The sequence below is a fragment of the Rutilus rutilus genome (assembly GCF_951802725.1).
Source record: "Rutilus rutilus genome assembly, chromosome: 19".
Taxonomy (NCBI): Eukaryota; Metazoa; Chordata; class Actinopteri; order Cypriniformes; family Leuciscidae; genus Rutilus; species Rutilus rutilus.
In genome coordinates, this window is record NC_140232.1 from 6,524,089 (window position 1) to 6,533,427 (window position 9,339).

Below are 9,339 nucleotides of genomic sequence, written 5' to 3' on the forward strand. Positions count from 1 at the left end.
TCTTAATATATATTTTCTTAAATAATTCATTATAATACATTTGTTATTTATAGGCCTAGGCCTGAGGGATGAAACGAGAGTTAAATTCAACAAGAAAAAGGAAAACATACAGCAGTTAGCCACTTTTGCTTGTGGGTGAAAATGTTTGGATATAAAATAAAGAAATTAACAACATATTCAAGAGATGACAATTTGGGGATTTCGTAATAAAAATAAATAATATCGTTAAAGGAGCCGTATGTAAGATTGTGGCCAAAACTGGTACTGCAATCACTTTCAAATTACTGTAGAGCGGTGTATCCCCTCCCCCTCCCCCCTGACTCGAGGTTGCCAGATAGGCTGCAGGATCCAGCAGGAATGTAGGCTGCTACGTAGCTGTGGTAACTAGAGCAGAGCTGGCAACCCCGATGCCGAAACACTACTGACTTCGTGATTGGTAGATAGGTGGAGAGTGGCGCTTCAGGCCAAAACATCAACATCAGTTGAGGGCTGCAACTTCACTTTTTAAATGACAATATCCTGGCCGGACTACTGTTGTCAGTGATATAAGTATTTTAAATGAACATGATTTCTTAATGTCTAGTTACATATCAGGGCCATTTTATGATTAATTGAAATACATTTCTTACAGCTCCTTTAAGGATAAAACGGTGGGTCACATTAGTAGGGTTAAATATAAGAACTTAAATCAACCCTAAATGTATTCACAAAATAAATGGGCAGCAGTTTCTTCAAAAAGACCACAAAATGAGCAAGTTTAATCAATATCAAGATATTTACAGATAGATTAACGTGTCGTTCAAATCTTTTAAGTTGTTGCGTGTGTGATGATAGGTCACATGATAACGTCAACATGGCAGATGTCCGGTTCGCATTCATACTCAACGAGATCTGGCTATAAAGTACCTGCTCTTTTAGCGCTCGTTAAGTAAGTACTTATTGAAATTAAGTACAGTCTACTCATTGAGTGTGCGGTTTCGAAAGCAGCCCTACTGAAGAGATGAGTCCGAGCTTAGGACCCAAGCAAATATATATTGGTTCAAAGCACGTTTTATAGGTAATCGCTTTAGTGCCTGGTTACAAATCATATAAAATCACTTTATTATAGAAGTTGTTTGTACCACGTTATAACGAGTCATTAATGTATTTGAACTTATATGTTTCATATATTTAACCGAAGCTATAGATTGTGAAATTAAACATTTCTCGTTGTTAGTGTTTTTTTTTAAAATAAATAAACAACATATTTGAGCTTAAAGGGACACTCCACCCATTTGCATTAAGCTTTGCATTGTTAGAAACCCAGTCATACTATTGAATGGTCGTGCAACACTCTCATTTTCCCCTGAGACGGGAGAAATCCGTTATTTACCTTTTACACTTCCTCCTACAATGACGCAAAAATCGTCATTTTGCGTCATTGTAGGAGGAAGTGTGAGAGGGGGGGATTTCTGTTGAGACTACAAGCACTAGTTCCTCATCTTTCCCAGGGGGCGGGACCCGCTCACGCTACAGACCTATTACAGATCAGTGGGTGGGACTTTACTCTGAAACTGAAAGCAATATCCTCCATCTTGTTTGAAGCTAAGCTAACAGGCGCTGTGGAGACAGATGTAAAGTTATGACAATAGCGGAGGAGAGTGCTCAATATGATATAGAAGAAGAGGATTTCGGAAGTCTGATGCTTGAATCAGGTGTTTGTGGCTACCTTTACAAGCCGCATTATAGCGAAGAGCAGCCGAGGCAGAAGACCTGCCTGCCGCGGACGAGGACCCCGGACTGGCTCGAGTTAGGGCGGACTGGTGGCGCCGGTGATCTCACTATGCAACTCATAGACTGTAAGATGCAACTACGAACACAGAGATAGAGTCCGTCTGCGGCAAAGAATTTCAACGATGACAATTTCTCCTGGACGAAATCTCTGAATCAGACGAGGACACGGACGTTTGTGTTGAGAACTATCCTAGTTTCGCACCGCATATGTTCTGACTGAACATCCAGGTACCATGCAATAATTCACCTTTTCGAAAGAAATACAAACGAGGAGTAATGAGTTCGCCAACTAACTAGACATTTTGTGTGAATGTGAAATGAATTTCAAGCTCTGGTGGTAGCTAGCCTTGTAGACGGAAGAGTGATTTCTCTTATAGGCAGATATGCGCTTTCTGGATTAGTGGGAGTGGCTTGCGGAGCTGTGCAATGTGGTGCATTGTGGGAGTTGTTGTCTTTCATACAAATGTGTCCTGAAGTTATTTTTTGTCTTTCCTCGGTCACGAAGGCACCAAATTCAAAATTTATTTGACATTTCGACTACATATATGACCCACTTTAAATAAAAAACAATGTTCAAATGGGTGGAATGCCCCTTTAAAACAAATACATTCTCGACTAAGAAACTCTTAAAACTACATTTCGTGACACAATAACAGTCGTATTTTAAAATTTCGCGATCTTTCTCCTCTGCTATTGACGCAGCTCAGACTCATCTCTTCTATAGGACATTTGTTCACCACACCGGACCATGAAACACGTAGATAGATCAGCGGCCCATTGGTTCTTTTATTGATTGACACTGGGCTGGCCCAATCACATCTTTAAACACCTCCTCCTTTGGGCTCCTTTCGCACGTGCCGTGTCAGTGTGTCTGTGTCAAAATAATCAGATAGATGGAGAATAAAATGCAAGGAATGTGCAGAGAAATAGCGTGAAAAAAAGAAACAGGCCCTTCAAGCAGACTATGTAAAATGTGTCAAAATAACAGATATGTTTTCTGCAGCAGCAGGACCTTCATCAGCTCCTGTGGCAGTGAGTGTAGAGTCCGAGGTACGCAGAACTACTTTCAAAGCACTTAGGCTATATGTCATGAGTGTATATATGAACCCATTACCAGAGAATGTCTAATAAGGGGAGAAGTTTCACTCTCAGTAAACTTCCGGCTTCTGAACTGGTTGCAGTTCCACTCTGGTTCCATATGGGGGCGCTCACAGGACGAGTGCAGAATGAATAGAGGTCTATGGCGAAATACCCCTCAAAATCCACTTTTCTCAGGGTATAATTTTTTGTCTAGTAATTTGAATGTTGTATTCGAAAGGAGATGCAAAGAAATTACACATTGCTGGGTGTTAGATTTATTAAGAGTCACTTATTTGCTTTAAAAAGTCTTTTAAAATGTCAATGATGTCATACACATCGTACGACCAGAGATACTGCTTTACGGCAATCCTTGGTCCTTTAATGGTAATCAGTCCTTCACTGACCAATCAGCGTTCATTAGCAGAATGCTAGCGTGTTATGGGCAACAACAACTCAACCTGTAAGAAATCGAAAGGACATAAGTACTCGTTCATTCAACTTTCAACCTATAACCTAGCCTGGAAATCCAGACCTAAATCTAATAGATGAAGGGTCTGGCGTCGACTAATGAAACTCGGCCAGCTCGAGGGGCGGCACCAAGCATGCATTTGAAAATCTCACTGCACGCAACTGGATAACACTACTACGACCAATCACAACAATCCCCATACGCTTAGCTACCAGCGGAGCTAACTGGTAGATCATACTCTTACCGTATCCGGTTGGCAAAACAGCAAAAACGTCCTTCTTGCAAAGGAACGATTCGAGCGGCATCTTCTGTTCCTGTTTTAGATAAAAAGCCAAGTCTAACTCGTTCATTGTAGCGGCCAAAGCCGTTTCAAACAACTTGTGTTCACCCATAGCCATCTTGCAATGTTTACTAATGACTTCGACGTCACAGCGCTGTCGTCATCTATTTAGCTCGCCTCTGGCCCGCCTATATCAGATAACCCAATGTGATTGGTGCAGCTCAGATCGAGGGGCATATTTAATGAGCATCATTACTCGACACCAGAGTAACTCGCTGAGCAAATTCAACTTGTGCGCTCGCGAGAACTCTGGATTACCAGGGTACCTATAACCCATGTTGAACTTGCAAAACCTACAATCAAATCTGAGATTTCTCAACGGCAATCGGGTGAAAGAGACAAATTTAGCCGTCTAGCACCATAGACATTCATTTTGCACTCATGGGCGATCGCCCCCAGTGGAACTCTGGTGGAACTACAACCAAAATTCAGTACAATAGGACTTAATAGGGAGTGGCCAGGCTCTCCGTAGACGGGCTCTGCCATTACGCATTATTTCCACACCTGCATAGTTGACGATTATTCCCTACAAGGCCCGAGGTCCACCCACCACAGTTTTACCAAAAATCCTGTGAGAAACACTGGTATTGCTATGCCAATGCAGCTTATAGTTTATTTTTTGGATTCATCACCTGTGGAGTAAAGTTCAATTGTATTAAAGCAACACCATGAAGTTTTTCAACCTTCATAATATATTTCCAAGACCCTTGTGATGGTACATCGACTTACAATAGGTTGAATGACACGTCTGCCATAGCCTGATGGGTCTGTATCGCTTTTACTGGCACTACGGAACTTCGGGGTTCGGGTAGTAACCCGAGCACAAAAAGAACTACAAAATTCGACTGCTTTACGGCATACCTCACTTCCCCCACACCCCATTTCCTCAAATTCGGACGTATAGCATGTGGTATAGCGTGTGTATGTTGTTGTCATGGCCGAAGCAGCAACGAAACCGAAGAAGGCAAAGGTTTTGTTGGAGGAGACTAAGAAGAGAAAAAGGGAGAAAGACAAAATCAAAGGCTGGTTAAGCAGTCGATTCTGTTCCCTACCGGAATTCCTGTTCCCCCTCAACGAGCCGTGTCTGCTGACAGTGCATGCGTCAAAGCCTTAATAAACCTTAATAAATCAAAGCCTTAATAAACATTACATTGAAATCGGTAATAACGTTTTAAATGTAAAAAATAAATAATCTGGATTGAACTGACAGATGGGGAAAAACTCGCTTCTAATAAAATAAAAAAAACAATAAAAAAAAAGCTTAAATTTCGGGAAAAAATACTATCCTTTTTTAACCTTTTGGCTTCCCATACATCCAGTTGTGCTTCTTGCTTGTATTCAGTTCTGATGGTACGTATGGTAACTCGGCAACTACACATGATTTGTAGTATGATTGCGTTAAGGGAGCAGTAATTCCGGGAGGGAACAGAATCGACTGCTTCACCGGACGAGGATCAATATTGGTCCAGCGTTCGCTCGCTGGCGTGAGCTAAAGGAGGAGGAGGGGTGCCCAACCGATGCTGACTTGGCCGTCATGCTGTTGGACTAGTAAGTATATTGCTTGCATACTATCTCTAGTTTTTCGAATTTGTTGTCTGCCTGGCTATGTAACGGAAGCTATCTGGTCCTCCATTTATCTTCATGAATCAAGTAATGCTAGTAGAGGAGCGAATTATCAATCTGGTAGCTAGTAAACGCTAACATGCTAGTTTTCGATGAAAAAATAAAACCCATGAAATTATATTCATATGACATATATGAAATATATGCCACTGTGCCTGGGATGAAGACATTTCACACGCAACGCAGGCAGTCTGCCCAAGACATGAGAACTCTGTTGGAAACTCAGAATCGACGACCAGGAGACTTGGTTCTTTCTTCAGCAAGGATTCTTTATTGAGAACACGAGCTGTCGGTAGCTGCAGTCACCAAGTCTAACTGAGTTCTATACAGTATAGTTTTTATACATTTACAAGGAGGAGGGACTTTTGGAGGTGGAGACAACTCAAAACAAAGCATAGGGATGATTTGATTCAATCAAGAATCAGCATAACACTATCATTCAAATGATCCAATCAGCCTGACAGTATTACCCATACCTTCACATGATCATAGCTTAACTTGGGACCATGACACTGTTCCGGATACAAAGGTTAATGTCCGACACCTGGGTTGCTTGACTTAATCTTCTTTGAAATATCATCATCTATGCCTCACATGCTAAAATCAGTAACCTAAATTAAACATTTAATAAACTTGTAATCCTACAGTCCCCTCTTTGAGAGTTTTAATAACTATCACAAAATACATATTTAAACACTTAAAAGTTCATTCTTGTAACTTGATCATTACAGGCACATAGCATATGATCTTTGTAGTTCTTCTGTAATTGCATGCTGACACAGAAACAAACATGCAATTAGGGTCCGTGAAGTCCTTACGGGTAATAGTCTTTTCTGGTTGGAACTGTTATTTCCTTGTGCTGGACGTGAGTCATTTGTTGGTTGACACACTTGATACTAACAGGTTTCCGAACCATGAAGAGTTATCTTCAGTCATCTGGTGTTATTTTGTTGAAAGATCAAGAATGTCTTGTTGTAGTTTGTTCAAGTTCTCTGATGGATGACTGAAGTTCCCGTAGGTGAGTCTCTGTGTTGTGTATTTTTCTTCTGTGTTGGTTGGCTCGGCAGTGGGTCTAGTTGTTTTCTTGAGGTTATGGCTTCATATGCAGGTGAGGAGGTCGGTGCATATGGGTCTTGGGACAGCCATCAAGTGGTATCTGCACAGAGGAAGAAAGAAAACAAAAGAGAACAACGGCAACAGAGCAGTATTCATTGTAAAGACTGCAAACATTAGGGTTGTATCCTCTGTTCAATCTGAGTCTGCTAATTGTGGTTCCTTCTTTCCCTATTTCTTAATTCATGAGACACCTAAAAGGAACAGTGAGGTGAGGATGGACTATGGTTGGGAAGGGCCTATAAGGGAATCTTCACCGCAGGGTGGGCCCCCGAAGCTTATTGCTTTCGGTTCTTCCCCGGGGCTCCTCACTGGTCTGTGTGTCCTATTCTGTCCCTGTGTTGTGTGCACACTGTACAGTGTGTGAGAAAATTGGCACATTTCCATTCTCCAGTGAAACATCAGTCATAATAGACATCATAATAAAGGATGGGTGTCTGACTGGAATATTCTGTGGTATAACATTTAAGGCTGTGAGTCTACTTAACCAGGGTCCCCCAAAGGAAGGCTGAGACAGTCACTTTCCTTTTGTTCTATTAAACAAAAATCAGTCTTTCATCTTTGTTGTTGTTTCTGGGGAAATTAAGCACTCACAGCCTAAATAGTTAACACCTTATCTGCCCCACGAGTTTAATGACAAGGGGAGGGGCCGCTTCAAAGTATGGAAGGCTGAGCAGAAGCTGAGTAACTTTGTTAACTTCTTTAAAGTTCTTTTTGTTTTTCCTACACTCTTTCATCCAATGCCCAGGTTTACCACAGTAATTACAGCTGCCCTCTCTCTTAGGACGTTTGCGTTTCTGTTGATTCTCTGTGTTGACCTTAAAGGATGCTGCTGCAATTTTTACTCTTGCCTTGACATCAGAGTCTCTTTCCCAAGTAGCTAACCTGTCCAAGTTGTTTTGCAGGGTTCTATTGGACCATGTTAATTCTAAGTAAGGCAATGCATTTTTGTGTTCTGACAAAAGACCATCAAACCATGCCCGAACTAGGGGATCATTATCATCTAACACCTTCTCTGAAGTGTCAGCAATCCCGCTGTAAGCTGCAGCGGTCTGGCAAAATCTTTCTGTGTACTCACATACAGTTTCACCCTTCTTCTGTACACAACTAGTGAGCTTTGACCAGTCCATGTTCGGTCCAACAATGTTCTTTAACACTCTCAGAACTCCCTCTCTCAATTAATCTTTTCTGCCATTTTGAAACTCAGAATTGTTTACAGCATTTTCAAAATCATTGAATTCTGACTCAGTCAAGATCTGTGATATTAGCTGGGTGACTTCAGCTAGAGACATATCATAAAGCCGCATCTTTTTGGACAACTCTCTCCTAAACTCAGAAAAATGTATTTGCACTGATGGCAAACTTTCAGCAAGTCTCTCTATGTCTTTAGGACCTAAAGCTGTGTTGACTGCTTGTATGGGGGTTGCAGATGGAACTGGATCAACCCCTTTTCCCCTACTCTGAGCCTTTTGTCTTGCTCCACACACTTCAACTGCATTTACATCTTTCATCAATCCAGCACTGACATTGTCCTCTATTCTATCAAAAGACTGTAAATCAGGATAGCTTTCATCTGACTGTTGGTTTTCTGAGTCACATTTGGATGAGGCCTTATGGCCCACCTTTTTCTTGAGAGAGGACACTTGAGTGTGCAATTGTTTGTTCTGTTCTTTTAACTTAGCAATACACTGAGCTTGTTCTTGTGCAATGGATAAGATAAATTCTCTGTGACAACAGATAATGGCTTTCACATTGTTCTTGCGAATACTTGCTCCTAGTATCTTTTTACAATCTTCAATTGACCATACTTTTTCTGGGTGAATGCCAAATTTCTTCGTCAAATTCAATCTGACTGACTCAGTCACTATGGAGTCCATGTGCTGTGCTAACAATGACTTGAACTCACTGTCTGTCCATAAAGGAGTCGCAAGACCACCTTTCTCAGTTGTGGGGATTAGTCTAGCATTCCTTCTAACCATTTTGTGAGTTTCTTTGTTACCACACAAACAAACACTAAACCTTTTCTGATCAACAGAGGGTACACATGTTAACACAGATCAACTATTGTTAACCTTCCTTGCCCAGAGCAAAGCATAACACAAATTACTAGCACTTTACGCTAATCTTCCCTGCCTGAAAACAGAGGATAAATTTCATCTCTAAAAGAAAACTTTTAGAGGATAACTTAGTTAACAAAACCCTGCAGCTCTCTGTTAACTCTTCTCTGACGGCGCAGAGGATGACAAAATTTTACTGGTCTTTAAAGGTTCTTTTGAATAGAGTGAAACTCACCGAATCGTTGGTTGTACAGAAAACTTTAGTCTGGAAGTTGAACTCAGTCAGAAAAGTTCATTCTTTGTTGAGATCTTTGAGCTTGAAATTTCAAGATTCAGTCTGGAACTCAGTCAGAAAAGTTAATTCTTTGAGATCTTTTTGGAGCTTGAAGTTTTCAATCTGGATTCAGGTGATTCAGTCTGGAACTTAGTCAGATCTTTGTTGAGCTTGAAGTTTCAATCTGGATTCAGAAGATTCAGTATGGAACTTAGTCAGATCTTTGTTGAGCTTGAAGTTTCAATCTGGATTCAGGTGAGTAGCTCTATCCGGGTCACACGGCACCAAAACTGTTGGAAACTCAGAATCGAAGACCAGGAGACTTGGTTCTTTCTTCAGCAGGATTCTTTATTGAGAACACGAGCTGTCGGTAGCTGCAGTCACCAAAGTCTAACTCAAACTTTATACATTGTAGGTTATATACTTTCCAAGGGGGAGGGACTTACATTGAGGTTGAACAAAGCATGTAAATGAGTATACAGGTTTAGGATCCCTTCCAGACTCCATAGTGTTACCAGTCCTAATTCAATCAGCATAACTATTCAAACGCATATATCCTAATCCAATCAGCTTAACTATTCAACGTCTGGGGCTTGGACTCTGGCTCCAA